This window comes from Somniosus microcephalus, chromosome 11 (genome assembly GCF_052327205.1).
Source record: "Somniosus microcephalus isolate GS21.2 chromosome 11, FLI_Smic_1.0, whole genome shotgun sequence".
Lineage (NCBI taxonomy): Eukaryota > Metazoa > Chordata > Chondrichthyes > Squaliformes > Somniosidae > Somniosus > Somniosus microcephalus.
Window position 1 is genome coordinate 76,944,277 of NC_140997.1, and position 24,672 is coordinate 76,968,948.

Genomic DNA, 24,672 nt, shown 5'->3' on the forward strand with positions numbered 1-24,672 from the left:
GAGGGATGTATACTTGCTGTTGCATTGGGAGATGTCGTGGAGGCGGACGATCCGTGTGGTGGTAGAAATGTCGAAAACGGAGACCGTAAGCAGGTGCATGGTCTGCGCCGCATCGATGTTCTCGGCGAACGGGGCTTCTACCTTTATAAAGCACGAGGGCGGTTGCTGCTCCCTGTATTGCGGTAGCGACAGCGAAATGGCTGATGCTTCCATGGCGTGCTTCTTTTGTGAAAATCGTTTACAAAAATCGGGGTCCGGCTGCGTTTCGTTCGTGAAAAATGGGCTCACCTCCAGGCTGCGCTTCCTTTGCGAATACGTTCGCAAAGGCGGGGTCGCCAATGTAGGAATCGGTGTTCGTCGGTTGTTGCTAGTCGGATGTTGTTCGCCGTGCTCTTCCTCTGTGAAATGGTTCACAGAGATGGGGATCAGGCTGTGCGCTGCTTCCATGAAAAACGTTCACGGAAAACGGGGTCACCAATGTAGGTATAGGTGAGCTCCCGTCCTCACGTCATTGGGTCACCAATTGTAGGTATTCGGGTTCACCTAAGTAGGTATTGGACGAATGCCTACTAAATAATCGAGTTCGACTTCAGGAGAACAATCAAGAAGTTCTTTAATGCAGGAAACAGATGAAATACAGCGACAATATAGATGGATGCAGGAGAGCCAGTAGGTAGGTCTTAACCCAGCGGGGACGCCACGAGGACTGAGTCCGCAGTCCTGTGGATTGCGTGATGACGTCATCAAGCTCGGCCGCGTTTTCCCGCACTTGTGTGGTCACGTGACCGCGTCGTGACGTCAGCGCGTTTGCCCGTGCTTGGGCGGTCACGTGACCCGCGTCGTGATGTCGGCACGTCTACCCGGCACTGTAGCTGGCCGTTGCGGCCGAAGTCGCGGGAGCGGGAGGCCGAACCGGGCTGGTGGCTGTCGCGGGAGTGGAAGGCCGAGCTGGGCCGGCTCACATCTAGGTGAGTCACGTGACACGCGACGTGACGTCAGTGCATTAGTACACGTTCATAAAGGGGCAACGGCCCGAACAGGTAAGCAATATATATATACATAGTTAAGTTAAAGGGAATTATGTATTATAAGTAAGGGACACCCGGTGGTACCGCCACAAATGCTTTAAAATCACTATCATTTTATACATACGTACTTGAGGGATTCCCGTTTTGTAACTGTCACTGTGGCTATATTGCAATTTGTCAGAAGATCCTGATGCAGTATCAATACAAAGGGGGAATAGTAATTTAGATTGGGGGGGGGGGGGGATCCGTGATTGCTAATCCATTTGAAAAGGGGTCCTTCAACCAAAACATTTTGAGAACCACTGGATTAGATGCGTGACCATTTACAGTTCTTATGATTGCCATGCAATTGCCATGGTCTTGTGACAATCTCACTGGAAAGAGGTTCTGGCATACACCACAGAACATAAATCATGACACAAAGCAGAACTTCTGCCAATTGAGTACAGACCCTGGTGTTCTAAACTAAAGTTTAATTTGTAACATTTCAGCATAGATAGTCCGGGCACAGCACTGATGGGGTGGCAGTCTTCTGTACTCGAAGATTACAACACTTGTTTGAAAGGGAATCACTCTTGATGACTGCACTGATGTATATTAAGGCCAATATGTAAATGGCAAGTTCTTGCTCATGTCTCACAGACCCAGATGGACTGTCTGGGGTCGACAGGCTGCTGCTGTTAATGTTTCCACTGTTTCTGCTTCTTTTGAGGGAGATCAATGGGCTGGTGCTGGTTCTGACTGACACTGCCATGCATCACTGTTGCCAGTTGGTATGATCTGCTGTGAGATTTTCCCAGATGTTGATCTTAGCAACACATAGCTTGGGATTGTGCATGCTTATGTCCTTGCATCTCCATCTGCTTCCATTTATCTTGTTCCAGCTGGCTGTTCCAGATCCTTTCTTGCATTCTGGAATCTTCCATACAGACTTGGACATGGAGTCCTGACCATGCAGCTCTGACTATTAGCATGACCTCAATTTCAGTGGCCTTGGCGCACTTGGGGATTTCACAGTTGATCATTTTATTCCAGCATTATGCTCTTCAAGTATTGAAGTTGGAACTTGTCATGCTACCAAATACAATAACGGGAACATATTCAAGACTCACATCAGAAAGGAGTGTGGTAATAACAACATCCCTCTTCACTTTCAATTTTGTTGTGAGCTTGATCCTACACTAGATCCAGGCACACTTTTTTAATGTCATTTAGATTTTCTGATATGCAAAAGCAGTTCATCATCTATTTGTGCATTATGTGACAACACGCCACTCAGCAGAGCAAACCTGTTGTTAACATTTAATTGAGCATTACCAACGGTGATGATTAGTTTCGGGGGAATTTTATCAATGGGGGCACATTGGGGGCGGGACTGCTGGTTGTCGGGTTTCAGTCCCGCCCCCAGTCCCGCCCCAACGACGTCCGACCAACCCACGTTATTTTCCCTTGATTGACCTTGTTAAGCCCGCCCAGCAGGCTTAGCAGGCCAATTAAGGGGAAGCCGGTGACAGAGAACATCAGCGTATGACGTTTCATCTGTCAAGATGAATTGTCATCATTTGACAGCTTTGAGAAGCTGTCAAACACTGACAATCGTTGTTCTTTGGTGAGTCCTTATACTCAAGACTCACCAAACCTCTTTCCTGAGCAGAAATCAGATGGCTGCTACATCGGAGAATGCAGCAGCCATTCTGTCATCTCTGCCGTGGAGATGAGGAGCCTCCGGTTCCCCAAGGGTTGAAGCCTGCAAGAAGAAACAAAGGTAAGGAAAAATGTTCTAACACTTTTCACTCACCTCCCATACTTACCTCTCCACACTTGCACCCATCACTCACCTCCACAGCGCACTTTTCAATCCCTCTCACCCCCGCAGACCCACTACTCGCCTTGCTGACCCTGGCGGGGTTTCCCGACATCGGGAAGCCCGCACTTGTGTTGGTGGTAAAATGGAGATAAGCCTCTTAACTGCAGTTAAGTGGCTGTAATCCCCTTCCTGCCTCGAGGAGACAGGTCCCTGCGCGAGTCAGGGACCCGCCTCCCAGGAAGATGACGCAGAGGCGGGTTGGGAGCAAAATTACCCCCTTTGTTGGCTTTTGCCTGAGAGTGAGTCAGACATAAGGCTGGATCTTCTCTTTCCACCAGTGGAGCAAAACTTCCGTCTGCTACTCTGACCCGACCATGGCCCCAACCCATTTTTCTGGTCTGGGGGTCATTTAATATGCAAGGCAGGTGCCTAGTTGGATTCCCACTACCAAGAAGGAGCCTGCCGCTGCCAAATTTCATTAGCAGAACTGCCTCGGAACCCCTTAAGAATCAGAAGATGATTTAAGTGGGCAGAAGATCCCCAAAGAAGAATTCAGTAGAAGCTTTCGTAGGCCTCAGTCTCGGCCGAAACTTTGGGGCCTTCCTGCCACTACCCCAGGGGCTACCGCCAGGCTTCTTCTGGCAATGCTAGGGGGTAATGCAATGGACAGCAGGAAAATCCATCCTGACAGCACTACATATGGTGGGCATCCAGTGTCATTTCTGGCAAGGGAAGGGAAATTAGATTGGGTGGGGAGGTGGTAGTAGGTGTTGTTGTCTGATTTCCACCACTATCCCACCCTAAATTGAATGTTGCTCCACCCATTTGTCTTGAATTTTCAGTGTGATGAAAACCATGGCTATTCCGGAGCATTTCTGCCATAAGCTTGGTGAGAGTGGAACAGAAGAGCAATAAATTAGGCCAGTTTCCAGATAAGCTGGCTCTTTCTTGGCTTTTCCATCAATTTCTATGAGGTCCTGTTTTGAGTAGAAGCTCCTCTAGTGTGCATCTAGAATGTTTTATCTTTGGCCAGTAGGCAGAAGACTGCATTGTAGATGATCAGCTTGATGTATTTTGTCATAAGAAGTAGACCTTTATTATTGGCTGTCTTGCCACCATTGGGACCAGTGACGGCACCCCAGGTAGTGCCATGCCTGTCAATCCATGTAATGAAGTCTCCTATGATGATCAGTTCATCTGCTAATAGTGTTGCAGTGATCATCAGGGCCTAAAACTGCTCCTTCACCTCTTTGTCATTCATCATCATTGGTAAGTACACATTAATGATAGCGACACTGGGTTTGTGTTTCAGTGACAGTCCCACAGTTGTCCTACTTTCAATGCTGTCTTTTGTCATTGATGGCTTTTGTCAGAGTATCTTAATTCACAGTAATGTCAAAGCAACTTGGAAATCCTATTAGTACACGATGCCTTTTCTGCCTGACCACACTGGGAGAAGGTATAGCTCGCGCCATCTTCCATCTATTGTCCTTCTCCACTAAGTCTAGTCTTTCTCAGTGCAGTAATGCCGAGGCCATGGCGAGCCAGCTCATGTGACACAAGTGCAGATCTCTGTTCTGGCCTTTCTATGGCTTGTCTGCTAAGAAGAATTTTGAAATTCCATGAAGCTGATACCCGATTCTGTTTTCTCTTGCCCATTTCATGACCACCGTGTAAAGGGAAGCAGCCCAGCTATGGATATCTAGCCCATCTGTTAACAGGCTGGAAATGGCTAAGACATTCTAGCCTCTTCTCCATATGGGATGAACAATGTGAATCTTAAATAGGGCTGGCTCAGTTACCTAGGATGCTGGCAAATGGAACTTCCTCCACAGCTATCCAATTCAGAGTGACCAAAGTCTCAGATCATCTATGTGTATGTCCAAATGTACTGGTCCCAGTGTCACTATGCCTGCTGCCTCTGTACTGCTACAGGGGTTGTATCTCCTCATCTCCTTCTTCAGCGTGGTAAAAATCTGTGTGAGAATGGATTAAGTGAAAATGATCAGCACGGAGTCATTTTCTACCTCCCATCCCTTTGTTCATGCTCCAACTGCAAGCCACGGCAAGATAGATTGCAAGCTTCAGGCTGAAGTCAATGCGTGTTTACTGATAATCGCCAAGCTTTTATCACCTTTTGGTACAGTAAGTGGACACTGCTGTAGCCAAAGTTTCCAGCTTCACTACACCATAGGGGTAAATTAAGAGTTTATATTGGGCACCGACCAACCACTCCTATGTATGACTGCTTTTTGTCTTATCTTTAACCTTTAAGCACCCTACTGGTATGACCCTACTCGTAGAAAGTCTACCATTCTTCAAAACCCTTTCACCATATCTGGGTTGGAGTCAGAGTGGTATAACAGTAATCTGCCCTGTAATTTCAGTATGCAATGTGACTACCTGGGGAGGCAGTTCCTCAATGGAGGATGGTAGAGAGAGAGAGAGAAAAGTGGAAAGGTGATGCAGACTGTACTGTGGTCAGCACCTCAGTGCTCATCTCAAGGTAAGCGCTGGCAAAGGTCTATTGACAGATTGCCTCAGCGCCATCTCTGTTGAGCAACAGAATGAAATATAGGGAAAATAATATTAAAGATCAAGCCGATCGTTCTTAAACAGGCAGTGGTGTATACTTCCCTGTGTTTAATTAAAGTTATTTAGAAAAATGTACGCCATTATCTTTACTGTGTAATAAAAAGACAGACAGAACAGTAATATTATTTTCATTTTGATGACACTTTTGTGACATAACAGCAAATTGGTATGAACTGCATCATCACCTCAGGATGTTTGGAAAACAAAAAAATGACACATACATTGCAAAAAAAACACGAGTGTCCCTTTAAATTCAGCTTTCAATGGTTTTGCTATGGCTTTCAGAAATCTGAGCCTCACTGCTTAGTTCACATACTTACTGTCTGAACAGATGCATCATCTAATGTGGAGGTTGAAGAGTTGGTCTAATTATATAATAATACAGAAAAGCTCAAACTGTTACCACAGCTAATACCACAGAATCAAAGATGATCCAAACAGGCCCGTTATTCATAAGCAGAAATAAACTGTTCCTGAACATTACATAGAATCATAGAATAGTACAGCGCAGAAGGAGGTCATTCAGCCCATCGAGTCTCTGCCGGCTCTTTCGAAGAGCAATCCAGTTAGTCCCACTCCCCTGCTCTTTCCCCATATCCCTGCAATTTTTTCTCCTTTAAGTATTTATCCAATTACCTTTTGAAGGCTACTATTGAATCTGTATCCACCACCCTATCAGGCAGTGCATTCCAAATCCTAACCACTCATTGCGTAAAATAGTTTTTCCTCATGTGGACTCTGGTTCTTTTGCCAAGCACCTTAAATCTGTGCCCTCTAGTTATCGACCCTTCAGCCATTGGAAACAGTTTCTCTTTATTTATTTTATCTAAATCCTTCATGATTTTAAACACCTCTATCACATCTCCTCTTAGCCTTCTCTGCTCTAAGGAGAACAACCCCAGCTTCTCCAATCTATCAATGTAACTGTATTCCCTCATCCCTGGAACCATTCTAGTAAATCTCTTCTGTACCCTCTCCAAAGCCTTCACGTCCTTCCTAAAGTGTGGTGCCCAGAATTGGACACAATACTCCAGCTGGGTCTGAACTAGTGTTTTATAACGGTTTAGCATAACTTCCTGGCTTTTGTACTCTATGGGCTGGATTTTGATTCAGGGGCGGGCTGGGGTCATGTAATCCGCATTTCGTGTTAGCCACCCGATTCTAAATCGATGTGGGAAAATGATGCCATTTTAACTTAATTGGCCAATTGAGTTGCAACGTGTGGGAACCCATGGCCAATGAGTTTTTCCAGTCTGAAAGTCGCCTCCGATGATGTCATCATTGCTGCTGCATTTAAGGTCTGCAACAAGCCTTGCTTCTTCTGCAGACTGCCAAGCTTTTGCCCTTGCATGTTAGAGGCACCTGCAGGAAGAATGGCCAGCCAGAGACCTAGGTCTGCACCCTGCTTTGATGACATTGCCCTGCAGGCTTTAGTAGAGGGTGCAAGAGCAAATAAAGAGGTGCTCTTCCCTTATTCAGGGAAGAAGAAGCCTCCCCAGCAGACCAAGGCTGTGTGGATCCAGATGGCAGAGGAGGTCAACTCTTTGTCAATAACCCGCAGAACCTGGCAGCAGTGCAGGAAGAGATTTCATGAACTTCTGCGCACTGGAAAAGTGAGTATGAATTTCCCATCACCCTCAATCTGATCCCCATTGCCTCTCCTCACCAGCACTCAGCTTTAGCAATCTCTTCCTCCACATCCCACTTGACACTGACATCCATGCACCCGTACCCATTCCTTCTCTCTCTATGGTCACATTCACCTAACTATTCGACTATGCAGCCCTCACACTCCCTATCACTATGATGCAATTACAACTTACAACACACAGGGAGGGCCCTTGGTCTTGCCAACTCATTCCATCTTTGTCTCCTTCTAAGCATCTATGCTATGGATTCTTTACACTCACTCCTTCATTCTCACTCAAACTCCACTTGTCTCCCTCATTGCAGGAAAAGAGAGCTCACAATAAGAGGGAAAGAGTCAGGACAGGAGGAGGTCCACCCTCAGTAGCCCAGCTCACCACCTGGGAGGAGGTGGTCCTGGAGATCGTGGGAGTGGAGGAAGATTCCCAAGTGGGGGACGGACAGACGGGCGCATCACAGCAAGCTGGTGACAGGCTAGTTTTCCATCTCTCTCAATGACATTGCATGAGTTGCTGATAATGATTCTGAAGCTCTAACAGATGGACTTATGATCATCTGCAATATGCAATGTGCATGTAACCTTGGCCTCACATCTCTGACTCTTTCCTTTACTCCCCCACAGGACCATCGCAAGCACCCGTCCACACTATCCAGGAGGAAGAGCATGAGCCTCAAGACTCCTCAGAGGAAGCTGCAACCTCTGAGGGCGCAGCGTCAGCAGAATTCACCGCACCCAGCACCAGCGCAGACACTCACACCTCGGAGGGAACATCATGAGATAGAGTAGTGTTGTCACCTGGTATATCACAGCTCACAAGTGAGCATCAGCAGATTGTGCAGACAGGGACAGCAGTGGAGAGTCCTAGTCGGAGGGCGCAGGACTCTGCCAGCTCGGATCAGCTGCATGTCGACCCTCTGCCTCTGGGTCCATCCATAAGATCAGCGGTGCTGGAACTCCAGGAACAGATGCAGGAGTCTCTGGCAGGTTTTGTCTCCAGGGTCGCTGCTGTAGTGTATGTACCCGTTTACCTTTAAGGGAACTATTGAATGTAACCGTTCGCCTTTAAGGGCACTACTTTAGGGTGGCACTATTTGTTGGCTCATGTATACTGTAATACCGATAGTGACCACACCAGTATATAAGGGTTGTGTTATGTTAATTAGGGCAGAAATCGCCCAGACCTCTGAATAGTAAAGACCTGTTTTGTTTGTAATCTTGGAGTCTGTGTATTATTTACAATACAACCCACAGACTTAACAATGGCGACGAGGACGATCGTACCCTGCGGCAACAGTACTTCCTAAGCTACTAAGGAGCGTCGAAGTGAGGCAACCGCCTTCGTCGTGCTGCTGGAAGAACACACGAGGCTGCAGCAACAGACAGGAAGCAGACTAGCAACGAAAGTTCATCAGCAACAGGCACAACTACCCTTTTACCACGGTGCGGAGTGCGTCGATCAACTAACAAAAGAAAGCAACCGGCGACCGCAACGACTGTGAGTAGGAGAAAGTGTGGAAAATATCCGGAGGATAAGGGCAGTGACCACCACGGTCGAGGGGGTGAAAAAGGCCGGACAGCGACCGGGATCACAAGGCGCGGTGGCGATAAATAAATAAATAACTAAATAACCCGCGAAGAATCAGCCGCAGCCGGGGAGGAAAGGGCCGGACTGCGGGAGGTCGGGGAGAGGCGTTTGAATCCGCTGAGCGACAGCCCGAGAGGGAGCGAGCAAGAGCCGCGCGAGCGGGTGAGCCAGAGCCCGAGAGGGAGCGAGCAAGAGCCGCTTCGAGCGGGAGGCGCTTCGCGGGCCATCGATCGCATCCACTGATAAGGGCCGGGCCGCTTTGAAGTGAGGGGCACAGCCGGGCCATCGATCGCAATCCCTGATAAGGGCCGCACTCGGGCTGGTAGGGCAGAGTCGGCAGACACTGAAGGCGCGAGAGCCGCGGTGAACAGCGCGGGCCATCGATCGCGGCGGAGATAAGGGCCGCACTCGGGCTGAAAGACAGCGTCGGGGGTCGGGTGAAGACCGCCAAGCGGCGGGAAAACCGCCATTGAAGTGGGCGGGGAGAGCGAGGAGCGCGGGAAAGCCGCCATTTTTCGCGGGGAAACCGCTGGGGAAGAAGACAGAAGCGGGAAACCGCCATCTTAGAAAATTAATAAGAATTTTCAGAAATGCTGGTGTGTTCTCAAGAAGAGGGGAAAAATAAGAATAAGTAAAGCAATACTTGTGTTGTTCTCAAGAAGAGAGGAAAAATAATAATAAGTAAAGAAATATTTGTGCTGTTCTCGAAAAGAGAAGAAGATGCCTAAGCGAGGAAATATTAATGATTTTAATGCTGAAATAGAAGACTGGGCCACGTATGTGGAACGCATAGAAATATATTGCGTAGCCAACGAAATTGAGGATGACGACAAGGCAATAACTTTGTTAAATTCGATGGGAGCAAAAACATACGGGCTTTTGAAACATCTAATAGCACCAGTTAAACCAGTGGACCAGACCTTCGAAGAGATCGTAACAGTGTTGAAGGATCACTTGAACCCCACACCGTTGATGCTGGCTGAACAATTTAAATTTTACGCCAGAACCCAGAGGCAAGATGAAAGCAATGCGGAATACTTAGTCGAACTGCGTAAGCTAGCGAAATACTGCCAGTTTGGAGGGAATTTGACAGAGGCGCTGCGGGACAAGTTCGTATGCGGCTTGGCCAAAGAAGGAACGCAGAAGCGACTTCTGGAAGAAAACGACCTCACACTGGACAGGGCTGTCCTCATAGCTTCATCGCACGAAGCCGCAGCGAAAGGAACGGCGGAAATGCAGCTAAAGGCGGCGGCACTCGGGGTGGACCAAATTACTGCAAGCACTTCCAAATGCTACCGTTGTGGAAAGACAACGCACGACCAGAATCAGTGCTGGTTTAAGAACCAAGAGTGCAGGAAATGTGGCAAACTGGGTCACATCGCGAAGGTATGCAGGTCCGGAAAGAAGACCAACAAGCAAAGGAAGCCACCACCACAAGAAAAGTACAACAAGGTGCATCAGGTGGCTGAAAAGAGTTCAGACGAACAAAATTCAGACTCAGACCCAAACAGCCAGGAGCTGGATAGTCTGAGAATCCACAATGTGGGTAAAGTAACTGATCTACAGACGATCTGGGTCACACTAAAAATAGCTGGAGTCCAAGTACGAATGGAGCTGGACACAGGATCAGCTGTATCAGTCATCAACCAAAAGGACTACCACCGGCTATTCTCTCACATACCCTTAAGAAATACCAAGTTCGTATTACAGACATATACGGGGCATAACGTATACCCCATGGGGAAAATAAGAGTCAAGGTGAGAGATAGGGGTAAAGTACACCCAAGAATGAATTTGTACGTACTACCTGAGGGAGGACCACCACTTCTAGGACGGGAGTGGATCAAGAAAATAGACATGGAATGGCACTACCTACAAGCAATGACGAGTGAGGACTCGGTGCAGACAAGCAGCTCAGACTCCGAGCCGGAAGACGATAAGTCCAGCTTATGTATGAAAAACAAGGTTGGAAAATCGATGGCGTGCATAAAGACAGAGAATTCTGAGTCTGTTCAAGCTACAGACATATGCATTACGGAGGAACACCAGGCTCGAACTCAACGTTATTTCAAAGTACAACAACAATTAGAACAATTAAGTTACCGCCTCGTACAAGAGATGAAAACAATGAAAAAGTTCTATGACACCGAATGGGAGAGTCTGGAAAGACAACAGAACCTACTGGCTAAAGCAGAGAGCGACCATAGAGCCATCGTGACCAATTACCGATCACATCTCCCTTATGATGTTCAGGAGTTAGAATATTTGCATGATCTAGAGATACAGCAGAAGGGCAAACCACACTACACTGAGGATTTTGTTCTGCAATTAGAGACGGAGCTAGTGCAGGCAAGGTTAAGAGAAGTTGAATCGCAGTGTGCTCTTAAGGAGATGCAGAAACAAATCTTGGACATGGAAAAGAGAAACACTTCTTTACCTGATGTGAATAATGTGGACAAGTTGCGAGAGGGGATTATTGAGGCGAAACTGAAAGAAGCTAAGCAAAGGATGTTGGAACTTGAAACACAGAACCAAATCAGCAGAAATCAGCTATGTCGAGCAGAGAAGGAGTGCTATGGTCTACATGAGAAGGTGCAATATCTCTCAGCCCAGAATAAGGAGCTACTCACTCAGTTAAATGAGAGTAAACGGGAAATGGCTGAGATAGACTGCAAGAATAAAGAAGAATTGATGGCAGTGAGACTTCGAGAGGCAGATAGCATAGCAGCCTTGGCTGAACTCCAACAGGAAATTGCAAAAAAACCAATTGCAGAGGAATCTTCAGGAAGCCAGGATTTTATTCCAGTCCTTCTCTACGACTCCTTACAAGCAGAGTGTGAGAAGTTGAAAGAACAGTATGGACAGGCCCAGGCTACAATTCTGGAGGGGATTAACTCGGCAACCCCCGAAAAGCTAGTTTCAGTAGAAGCATATGAACAACTAAAGGTTGAACATGAGCAAGAAGTCCAAAGGCTACAGGAAATGTTTGATGAGCTCCAGGCCAAGGCTGCCTCATCGGTAAAGATTCCATCCATAGATGAAACATTAGTGGTGGAAGAGGAGAGGGCTTTGGAGCTCTCAAAAGTTATTGAAATAGCTGAGGTTGCAACACAGACTGAGAAGATGGCAGCAGAGCAACCCTTGGATACCAAAAGTACGCTGACTCACGTCAAGGTAGAACAACAGACCGCTGAAACAGCTGCTCCGGTAGAGGGATTGAATAGTCCGATCAATCAATCTCCAAAGGAAGTTGAAGTATTAAAATCACAAATGAGGTCATTAGTAAACGACTTGCTGAAAGCCCAGAAAAAGCTGGATGAAGAGGTACACATGAAGAAGTCTCTTCAGGAAAGATGTCTGGATTTGGAACATGAGCTGGCTAACGTCCAGGACTACACCGAATATTACTATGTCCTGTCCTGCCCAACTTGTAACTTTGACTCCCACAATACAGAAATCATGGAGGAGCACCGAAAGTCTACGGAACATTGGGAGAAGGTGGCTCTACTACGGAAAAAGGAGGAAGAGAAGGAGGAACTGCGCATGCAGCTGACAGTGGAGCCCAGAGAGTCTCCAAGAAGCAAAAAAGGAAAAGTCGAAACAGAAGATGACCCATCTGAACCATTATCACCTCTACCAGATCACACACGTGGTCCCTCCGAACGGAGCCAAATCAGTTCGGAAGTTCAAACTGTTAAATCCATGGAAGGACTATTGAATGAGTCACTCCAGCAATGTGAACCGACTACACCACAGAGACTGAATCTGTGAACTGTTTTCCGCAGAGACTGAATCTGTGATCTGTTTTGACATGAAGTTATATATGTTATTATGTTATGTTAAACATGAAGTTATATGACGTTGACTCCATCGAGAGTATATCTGTAAATTGTTATATGACGTTGACTCCATCGAGAGTATATCTGCAAACTGTTTATATAAAGTTGAAGATTGTATGTTTAACGGGATTCTGTAAGTAAAAAGCTAAAAAGGGAGGATTGTAGTGTATGTACCCGTTTACCTTTAAGGGAACTATTGAATGTAACCGTTCGCCTTTAAGGGCACTACTTTAGGGTGGCACTATTTGTTGGCTCATGTATACTGTAATACCGATAGTGACCACACCAGTATATAAGGGTTGTGTTATGTTAATTAGGGCAGAAATCGCCCAGACCTCTGAATAGTAAAGACCTGTTTTGTTTGTAATCTTGGAGTCTGTGTATTATTTACAATACAACCCACAGACTTAACAGCTGCAAGTGTGGAGCGAATGGAGGAGTCCATTGTGAACATGAGCAGAGCCTTTGTGGCGTCATTGGCGCATGAACGCACCACCATGGAAAGGATGGCAACCTCCATGGAGGTGATAAGTCACCAGAGTGCAGAAAACATGGTGAGTGTTCTGAATAGAATGACATCTCTGGAGGAGCAATTGTCATCTATTGAACAGAGAAACCAGACCTTCATGGAAGTCCTTCTGAGTAGGACTGCCAGTGCAGATACAGGTCCCCATGGCCCCCCTGATGTGCAGCAAGGTGCTCTCAAGCCACTTGCAAGCGCTGAGGGGGACCTGACCCATGAGAGGGAAGTTGGTGGCAGACATCAAGGAAGTGGGGGCTCCTTTCCAAGCACTCACACTTCCATGCCACTGCAGAGCCCTCGGTCAGAGCCCCACCAGAGTCCACACCCAACTGAGATCGGCGTCTCAACCCCTGCACAGCCACAGGAGCAGCAGACTGTTGGCGAGCCCTCACAGGTTCGCAACCCCAGAGGATGCCCGCCAAAGGTGTCGAGACAGGAGCAGCAAGAAAGTGAGCAAGGGGCCTCCACATCTGCTGAAGCCTCAGGAGAAGCACTACGTAGGAGCATGTGTAAGAGAAGGATAATGCACAAATAGTCACAAGGGTAGTCACTTGGGTGAAATTTGATGTTTTATGTTAAAAAGCCATCAGATGATTACTGTAAATAAAAAATCTGATGGCTACTGCTGTAGTTGTGGCGTGTGTCATTTCATGAATGGGACTTCCACATTGAGGGCTTAGGATTACTTGCAATTGTCAGTATGGTGGTCAAATTGCTAGGAATCCGCTGGTTCTTGGCCATTGTCGATGCTCAGGTAAGAAGCTGCGAGGCAAAAGTGCTTGATTGGCTAGGCTAAGCAAATCTGGCCAAGATGAGTGCATTCCTTGCATCCCGGGCAGCAAGGTTCTCGCGTACTGCTGCCGCTGGCTGATGGGCCTCTGCAAGATGTTCGTTTTCGCTCTCCTCCTCCTCCTCCTCATCTGAGGAGGATGTGAGGAGCCACTTGGTCCTCAGGAATCTGCAAGCCACGACGCTGTGCCATGTTGTGAAGTGCACAGCAAACAACGACAATTCTGGAGACCCTGGCTGCTGAGTACTGCAGGGCTCCACTGGATCTATCCAGGCATCTGAAGCGCATCTTCAGCAAACCGATGGTTTGCTCAATTATGGCTCTGGTAGACATGTGGCTGGAGTTGTAGCTCTCCTCAGCTTCGTTGAATGGACTCCTCAACGGCGTCATTAGCCATGTCTTCAGGGGATAGCCCTTGTCTCCAAGTAGCCATCCGTTAAGTTGGTCTGGCGGACTGAATAGCGGAGGCACACTAGACTGGCGCAGTATAAAGGCGTCATGGCAACTGCCAGGGTACTTGGCACAAACATGCAAAATTTCCTTCTTGTGGTCACACACCAGCTGAACGTTAAGGGAGTGGAAGCCCTTGCGGTTGACAAAAATACCTGGATTGCAATGGGGTGCCTTAAGGGCCACATGTGTGCAGTCAACAATGCCCTGCACCTTTGGAAGGTCTGCCAGATTAGCTAATCCAATCGCACGCGCCGTGACACTTGCTTGATCCTTGGTGAAATGGATGTGATTGTGCACGATGGCAAAGAGGGCATCGGTTACCTGCGTGATGCAAGTGTGTGCGGCCACCTGGGAGATGCCGCTGATGTCTGCTGCTGATCCCTGGAATGAGCCTGAGGCAAAAAAGTTGAGTGCAGTGGTGACTTTGACAGCCACTGGTAAGGGTTGTCCACCTGGTCCACTGGGCTCCAGGTCTTGTTGCAGCATTGCGCAGATGTCACCCACTACCTCTCGCGAAAGTCGGAGCCACGTTTGGCACTGCTGCTCAGTCATGTTGAGGTAGCTGGCCCTGTGTCTGTAGACTCTGTTTGGGGGGTATCTCCTGCGCTGACGGGCTTCCATGCTCTGGCCCCTTCTGACCTGTGCAGCTTCAGGTGTGTGAGCAGCAGCTTGGCACTCCTGTTGTTGCTGCTGCTGTTGGTGCTGCTACTGTTGGTGCTGCTGTTGTTCATGGTTCTGCTGGTGCCGCGGCTGGTCTTCATCCTCACCTGAAGTCCAGAAGGGAAGGAAATAAATGCCTCCCATGCTTCTGGTATATGCCTCAGTTGAGGAAGCGCTCAGTCAAGGTGGCGAGAGGGTTTCCCAGGAGGTCACACTGGAGATGCGTGTCAGGCTCCAAACTTCCACAGCTGTGGTTATGCCTTCTAAAAGTTCCCCCAGACCTGAGACAACAAAGTCCTGCCACCTGCAAATAATGGCTGATCAAATCTCCTATCTAATGGTTGAGCTGCAGCTGATAGTCAGCAATCCAACTGTGCTACCACCAGGTTTCACCGTCGTGTTTCAGAACAGGCATGCTTCATGTGGGAAGTGTTAAAATGACAAAGGCCTATCAAAATGGCATTATAGAGAAAATTTAGTGCTTGTTAAGGGCCTTAACGGCCTATCCCGCCTCTTGGAGACGGGACCAGTAGACACGATTTAATGAAAATTGCTTGGAGGCGGGATGGAGGCGGGGTTGGGCCTGCCCGCCCACCAGTTTATGCAATTTTAACCCCCCACACACCTCCAATCCCGCCTCAACGGCCCGATGAAATTCAAGAAAAAGCTCAAGATCGCATATGCTTTATTAACTGCTTTGTTAGAATCATAGAATGGTTACAGCACAGAAGGAGGCCATTTGGCCCGTCGAGCACGTGCTGGCTCTCTGCAAGAGCACCTCAGCTAGTCCCCCTCCCCCACCCTTTCCCCGTAAGCCTGCAAATTTTTTTCCTTCAGGTACTTGTCCAATTCCCTTTTGAAAGCCACAATTGAGTCTGCCTCTACCACCCATTCAGGCAGTGCATTCCAGATCCTAACCACTTGCTGCGTAAATACGTTTTTCAACATGTCGCCTTTGGTTCTTTTGACAATCATCTTGAATCTGTGTCCTCTGGTTCTCGACCCTTCCGCCAATGGGAACAGTTTCCCTCTATCTACTCGGTCTAGACTCCTCACGATTTTGAATACCTCTATCAAATCTCCTCTCAACCTTCTCTGCTCCAAGGAGAACAACTCTAGCTTCTCCAGTCGATCCACGTAACTGAAGTCCCTCATCCCTGGAATAATTCTCGTAAATCTTTTCTGCACCCTCTTTAAGGCCTTCACATCCTTCCTAAAGTGTGGTGCCCCGAATTGGACACAACACTCCAGTTGAGGCCGAACCAGTGTTTTATACAGGTTCACCATAACTTCCTTGCTTTTGTACTCTATACCTCTATTTATAAAGCCCAGGATCCCGTATGCTTTTTTAACCACTTTTTCAACCTGCCCTGCCACCTTCAATGATTTGTGCACATATACCCTCAGGTCTCTCTGTTCATGAACCCTCTTTAGGACTGTACCCTTTAGTTTATACTGCCTCTTCTTGTTCTTCCTACTAAAATGTATCACTTTGCACTTTTCTGCATTAAATTTAATCTGCCACATGTCCACCCATTCCACCAGCCTGTCTATGTCTTCTTGAAGTCTATCACTATCCTCCTCACTGTTTACTATACTTCCAAGTTTTGTGTCATCTACAAATTTTGAAATTGTGCCCTGTACTCCCAAGTCCAAGTCATTAATATACATCAAGAAAAGCAGTGGCCCTAGTACCGACCCCTCGGGAACACCACTGTATACCTTCCTCCAGTCTGAAAAACAACCGTTCACCACTACTCTCTGTTTCCCGTCACTTAGCCAATTTCGTATCCATGCTGCCACTGTCCCTTTTATTCCATGGGCTTCAAATTTGCTGGCAAGCCTATTATGTGGCACTTTATCAAGCGCCTTTTGGAAGTCCATGTACACCACGTCAACCGCATTGCCCTCAACAACCCTCTCTGTTACCTCTTCAAAAAACTTGATCAAGTTAGTTAAACACGATTTGCCGTCAACAAATCCATGCTGGCTTTCCTTAATTAATCCACACTTGTCCAAGTGACTGTTAACTTTGTCCCTGATTATCATTTCCAAAAGCTTCCCCACTACTGAGGTTAAACTGACTGGCCTGTAGTTGCTGGTTTATTCCTTTCGAAAAAGGATGTAACATTTGCAATTCAAAGATTTGTGCACATGTCTGAAGATCATTGTTTTAAAAAGATAATCTTCCTTTTGTCAACTGGGAGGGCTTTAGTGGCATTAAAAAAAGATGTAAGCCTCTGTCTCATCATACAACTTGCACATTACCATGGGGCAGAATTTCAACTTGCCACCCAAGTGTTCGACTTTCAATGGAAATACAAATCGGTCAGTTTCTCTATTGGGGGCCAATTCACAATGCTAGTCTGGGCAGCAAGTTGAAAATCTACCCCTGTATGTCTCACTTGGGATCTACTGTTGGGTGATGCACATTCTGACTTAAAATAAAGCTGGTTAAGAACAATAGGCAAATTAAATTCATTCAGAATCAATGCAACACAAAGTCAAGGCCACAGGCTGTCACTTTTATATTGTCACTTCCCACACTCATTGACATTTGCTTGAGGACCCTAGTTCTATTAATAGATAGACATTCAATTTAATTTGAACAGCAGCCCACTATCACAACTTTACATAATTTATCCTGTATGGTCAACGATGGATGTTCTTGTCACTATGAGTTAGCTACACATCGAAAGATGCGAAAAAGACATTGTAAAGTTTTTTTAAGCCATTGGTTGTGGTAAATATTTAAGGATGATCATATTTGATTTTTTTGGGATCTGCAAAACTCCTGAGAAAGCAAGTGTGAAAATAAAAAGCAGTGATACAGACATCACGCAATTAAAATAATTCTACAATCTGAGTGTGTCAAACTGGGAAATTTCTTCCATTGGTTAATATGTTTGTTCATTGCACTTAGATCCCAGCTAGTTAGGTGCTTGTCTGCACAACCCTTCTTCAATAACCAATATATTTGCAAAAAGTGACTGATTTATTAATTACTTCACTTCAAAGTGATTCATCTTAAATGCTTCTCTAACGACAGCTGCAGCATATTAGACTGAGGCTAGTTGCCGTCACCTCCCACTTACCGCCCGTTCTATTGGGAGCTGGTAAACTGAAAATGACAATAAAACTGCTCCTCTGTGTCACGTTTAGGTGGCACTTTCCCTTGTGTCTTCAGCAGAAACCTATTTTGCAACCTGCACAAGTGTAACAAGAAATCTCTATCTGGATCGATATTTCAGTCTCCGCCACAGACATAAACACGGTATGCTAGTGAATGAGCTTGAGGCAGGATCAGACTAACTACATTTGGTGCAGAGTTAGACAAGTGCCCTTCTGTTTAATGTTCAGATGATTTTTTTATTTATTTATCAAGCTGAGTGAGGTCAATGTTGGGGAAAGAAATACATTTTTCACTCTGAGCCCTCAATGTTCTAGAATTCCCAGCATAGTTAGTAAAACTCCCTCAGCCTGCATTGTACCTAGCTCCCACCTCAGAAGAATATCCCTACTGCACCATAAGTATTCTATTTGTCACATCAGCTAACTCTATGCTTTCCAGAATGAGACTTGTCAGTTCAGTGCCAATTCATGTTGAATTTTGAGCAGTTATTTTTTGCTATAGGACTGATATCCACTTAGAACTAGGATGAGAATGCAAAAGTTAACTTCATGCAGGACCCTTGCAGCCAGCAGAGAGAGGACTTGCATTCAATCATTCTAGGCTGGATTCAAACCCAATTTCCTGGGGTGAAAGAGCAGTGTCTCTAGGCTTCTTCCCTATGAAGTGGGTAAAGTGTACAGAAATCACAAATAACATTCACAAACACCAACAGCCTATTTTACAATTGTGGACAGGAACTAACATATGCTGAAATTAATTTTAAAAGAGTAATGTATTGGAGGGAGGCTAAAGGAGATATATCCACTGTCTAGTTCGCCTGTGTGAGTTTGATGAAAATGGCACTAAGATGGGGAAAAGTGGTTTAAGAAACTCAAATATGGATATGCAGCATATATGGATGCAAATTGTAGCTTCATATGGTGTGGTACAAATTTGGGCCTTTGTTTTTACCATGCTGTTGCAAATTTGAGGTATCGCCTTAGAAAGTCTCTCATGTACAGCTAATCACTCCTGTAAGCAATCTGAGCTTCTTACATTTTGGAATATGCCTGTACTGCCAATATCCAACTATATGATACCATAGATCAGGGATATAACAATAATAACCCCTTGGTATCTGAATTGGATATTTGTATCGTGCACACATATACTTCTTTAACCTTTTTGAAGGTGGACTGAGAAAATACCTAGTGAGACAAGGCCAGATACAAATTTTTAAGCTGTTTTATTTCACAACACGTGTACATATAGACAAACTGTTATGGTTGGACTTATTCAATCAGTACAACATGTCTTTGCATAATAATACAAAAATACAATGCTTCCCCACATCAGTGGGTCCACTTGATTTAAACAAATAATTCCTAATTAATTTCCTGCATTCTCCTTGTACTCACCACCTTCAGTTTTGAAAAACTGACTGACTGTGCCTGCCTATGTCTCTGTCCCTGTCTTCTATCACTCTGTGTTCACAGTCAGAATGGACCAGAAACTTTCTAAAGATAAAATGGGCATGAAGTGTTTATTGATTGCCAAGATAGAGTAATGAATTCCTTATTACTTACAATTTTTCAGGAAACAATATCAAAGCTTAGCTCATTAGTATTTATCCACTTGTCTCAATGCCTTTTCCAACTTATGTAAATAAAATGGCCCGGAACTTGCGGTCCTGATGACAGCGAACTGGTAGCCGGAATCCTGAAGTTATGTTTGACAAACTTACTGGAGTTTTTTGAGGATGAAACTGGTAGAATAGATAAGAGCGAACCAGTGGATGTGGTGTATTTGGATTTTCAGAAGGCCTTTGATAATGTCCCACATAAGAGGTTAGTGTGCAAAATTAAAGCACATGGGATTGTGGGTAATATACTGGCATGGATTGAAAATTGGTTAACAGACAGGAAACAGAGAGTAGGAATAAATGGGTCTTTTTCGGGGTGGCAAGCGGTGACTAGTGGGGTACCGCAGGGATCAGTGCTTGGGCCACAGCTATTCACAATATATGTGAATATATTCGGCTCTTCGGCTCACCCTAGCCCAGAATCAGTGTGCTACAGTCATCAGTGCATACGCCCCAACACTGGAAGCCACAAACGAAACCAAAGAGGAATTCTACTCCAGCCTCGAACATTCCCTGTCCCGAGTCCCAACGGGCGACAAGCTGATCCTCCTTGGAGACTTTAACGCCAGAGTTGGAAAGGACACAGACCTCTGGGGAGATGTAATCGGCAGAGAGGGGGTAGGGAAAGCCAACTCAATGGTACCCTCCTCCTGACGAAATGCTTAGAACATGGCCTTGTAATAACCAACACCTTGTTCCGTCAGAGAGACAAGTACAAGGCTTCATAGCAGCACCCTCGCTCCAAGCACTGGCATCTGCTGGATTATGTTCATTGTCCGAGCGAGGGACCTCAAGGACGTCCGCATCACCCGCGCCATGACAGGAGCTGATGACTGCTGGACAGACCACCGCCTAATCCGCTCTGTCATCTCCATTAATGTAGCCCCAAAACAGCGGCGGCAACAGAAACAATGCCGCAGGAAAATTAACGCTGGAGCACTCAAAGACCCCGCTAAAAAAGCCCTATTCAGCCTGCGCTTCACAAACAACCTGACGACTCCCAGTGATTCAGAGACACAGAGTGCCCATCAGCACCTGTGAAGAGACGCTCGGTCACCCAACCAGGAAACACCAAGACTGGTTCGACAAAAACGACCAGGAGATCCAGGAGCTAATAAGACACAAGCACAAGGCATTCCTGATCTGGAAACAGCAACAGAACTCGAGTGCAAGAAAGCAGCTCTACAGACGCCTGAAGGCCAAGGTCCAACAAAAAACTTGTGCCCAAAAGAACAGATGGTGGGTGGAGAAAGCACAGGAGATCCAGCAGCTAGCCGACAACGTGGATTCTTTAGCGCAGACGAGACCATCTACGGCCCAAGCACCCAAGGCCCTACCCCACTGCGGGCCATGAACGGAGAGGTGGTCGTCAAGGACAGAGAGGCAGTCAGTGCCCGCTGGAAGGAGCACTTTGAAGACCTCCTTAACCGTGACTCTGTCTTCGACATGAGTGTCCTCAACTCCATCCCGCAGCATGCTACCCACCACCATCTCAGCACAACCCCAACCTGGCATGAGGTTGAAAAGGCCATCCGACAACTGAAGAACAACAAGGCCTCAGGAGCAGATGGAATCCCCGCCGAGGTGCTAAAACATGGTGGAGAAGCACTACTGACGTGAATTCATGAACAAATTTCTCTTATCTGGAAGGAGGAGAGCATGCCAGGGGATCTCAAAGATGCCGTAATTGTGACCATCTTCAAGAAAGGTGACAAGTCTGACTGCAGTAATTACAGAGGAGTTTCCCTGCTGTCTGCCACAGGGAAAGTCATCGCAAGAATCCTCCTCAATCGCCTTCTCCAGTGGCTGAAGAGCTCCTCCCAGAGTCACAATGCCGATTCCGCTCACTAAGGGGCACAATGGACATGATCTTCACCACACATCAATTACAAGAGAAATGCAGGGAACAGCACCAACCACTGTACATGGCCGCCTTTGATCTCACAAAGGCCTTTGACACTGTCAACCGTGAGGGATTATGGAGTGTCCTCCTCAAATTCGGCTGCCCACAAAAGTTTGTTACCAACCTCCGCCTGCTTCATGATGACATGCAAGCCGTTATCCTGACCAACAGTTCCACCACAGACCCAATTCACATATGGACCGGGGTCAAGTAAGGCTGTATCATCGCACCAACGCTCTTCTTGATCTTCCTTGCTGCAATGCTCCATCTCACCCTCAGTAAGCTCCCCGCTGGAGTGGAGCTAATTTACGGAACAAACAGGAAACTGTTCAACCTCCATCGCCTCCAGTCCAGATCCAAGGTCGTCCAATCCTCTGTCGTCAAATTACAGTATGCAGACGACGCTTGCGTCTGTGCTCACTCGGAGGTCGAACTCCAAACAATCGTCAACACCTTCACCGAAGCGTACGAGTGCATAGGCCTTACACTAAACATCCGTAAGACAAAGGTCCTCTACCAACCTGCCCCTGCCACACAGTACTGCCCCCCGATTATCAAAATCCACGACAAGGCCTTGGACCACTTTCCATACCTCAGGAGCCTACTGTCAACAAGGGCAGACGTCGATGAGAAGTCCAACACCGCCTTCAGTGTGCCAGTGCAGCCTTCGGTCGCCTGAGGAAGAGAGTGTTTGAAAACCAGGGCCTCAAACCCGGCACTAAGCTCATGGTCTACAGAGCAGCAGTGATATCCGCCCTGCTGTATGCCTCAGAGACATGGACCATGTACAGCAGGCACCTCAAAGCACTAGAGAGGTACCACCAACGCTGCCTCCGCAAGATTCTGCAAATCCATTGGCAGGATAGGTGCACCAACGTCAGTGTTCATGCTCAGGCCAACATCGCCAGCATCGAAGCTTTAACGATGCTCGATCAGCTCCGATGGACGGGTCACATTGTCCGCATGCCTGATACGAGATTCCCAAAACAAGCGCTCTACTCGGAGCTCCAGCTCGGCAAGAGAGCCCCAGGTGGGCAGAGGAAACGCTTTAAGGACACCCTCAAAGCCTCCTTGAAAAAGTGTAACATCCCCACCGGTACCTGGGAATCCCTGGCCCAAGGCCGCACAAAGTGGAGGAGAAGCATCCGGGAAGGCGCCGAACACCTCGAGTCTCTTCGCCGGAACCAAGTGGAAGCCAAGCGCAGGCAGCGCAAGGAGCGCACGTAAACCCAAGCACCCCACCAACCCACCCCTTCGACCCCCGTCTGCCCCACCTGTGACAGAGACTGTAGGTCCCGCATTGGACGCATCAGTCACCTGTGAACTCATTTTTAATGTGGAAGCAAATCATCCTCGGTTCTGAGGGACTGCCTAAGAAGGAAGGAGAAGATATCAATGATTTGGATGAGGGAACCAAATGTAATATTTTCAAGTTTGCTGATGACATGAAACTAGGTGGTATTGAGAGTTGTGAGGAGGATGCAAAGAGGCTTCAAGGCGATTAGACAAGTTGAGTGAGTGGGTAAATACATGGCAGATGCAGTATAACGTGGATAAATGTGAAGTTATCCACTTCGGTAGGAAAAACAGAAAGGCAGAGTATTATTTAAATTGTGATAGATTGGGAAATGTTGATGTACAGAGGGACCTGGGTGTCCTTGTACACCAGTCACTGAAAGGAAACATGCAGGTGCAGCAAGCAGTTAGGAAGGTAAATGGTAAGTTGGCCTTCATTGCAAGAGAATTTGAGAACTGTAGTAAGGATGCCTTACTACAGTTATACAGGGCCTTGGTGAGACCATACCTGGAGTACTGTGTGCAGTTTTGGTCTCCTTACCTAAGAAAGGATATACTTGCCATAGAGGGAATGCAGCAAAGGTTCACCAGACTGATTCCTGGGATGGCAGGACTGTCGTATGAGGAGAGATTGGGTTGACTAGGCCTGTATTCACTAGAGTTTAGAAGAATGAGGGGGGATCTCATTGAAACGTATAAAATTCTGACAGGGCTAGACAGACTGGATGCAGGGAGGATGTTTTCCCTGGCTGGGGGATCTAGAACGAGGGGTCACAGTCTCAGAATATGGGGTAGGACATTTAGGACTGAGATGCGGAGAAATTTCTTCACTCAGAAGGTGGTGAACCTGTAGAATTCTCTACCACAAAAGGCTGTGGAGGCCAAGTCGCTGAATATATTTAAGAAGGAGATAGATAGATTTCTACACACAAAAGGCATCAAGGGGTATGGGGAGAGAGCGGGAATATGGTATTGAGATAGAGGATAAGCCATGATCATATTGAATGGTGGAGCAGGCTTGAAGGGCCGAATGGCCCACTCCTGCTCCTATTTTTCTATGTTTCTATGGTCTGTCATTCACTGCTCCTCTACAGGCTGCGCTGTGTACCCCCACACCCCCCCTCCTCCCCCCACCCACCCCTTGGGCTTTGGGCACAATCCGGAAATTATATCCGAAGTGCATTTGAAATTACACTGATTAGGTTACGCTTCAAGTTTCTGTTAAAATTAATTTGCATAATCACAAATGTAAAATTTCCCTTGAACCAGTGCACTCGGTTAGCCTAATAGAACATAATCCTTTATTTTCTTCTTTCCATTAAAAAGTGTTCCTTGATGTGTTTAAGAGCAGTAACCTGGTGCAGTTTTATTAATACAGCTGAAAATGGGTTTATCACCAAAAATAAGCTTTTTTAATAAGGGCGTCCAGTCCTCCACTTGTGAGTAACCTGATTCAAAATCACTGAAGATGACTTTAAAAACTATATTGAACCATTTAATAGTTTCATTGGTGTGCACTAGTCAGTTTCTAGTAAACTAAATCGTTTTTGAAATGAAAAAGCTTTTAAAATATGCAGACTATTGCCTGTGCGTCCAAGAAAAGGAGCCTTCCCGAATCAGCGCGATCAGCGGAATGTCATCACCTCGATCTGGGCTCATGGCCAGTTTTATGGACCGAGCCTGTTTCGGCCAAATCGAATCTTGAACCAGCATAAAAGATCACTTTGGGGGTAACTCACTTAAGTTTTTAATTCCCCGATCTTTTGCACTGGTTCAACCGATTCCGCCCGA

General features: G+C 46.7%; 1 protein-coding gene across 11 annotated transcripts in view; it reads right to left on the reverse strand.

Annotated features, from left to right (window-relative positions):
- The window catches only part of rbfox1 (RNA binding fox-1 homolog 1), a 1,299,090-nt gene that overhangs the window by 632,312 nt on the left and 642,106 nt on the right, over positions 1-24,672 (reverse strand). The gene's annotated exons all lie outside the window — the stretch shown is intronic.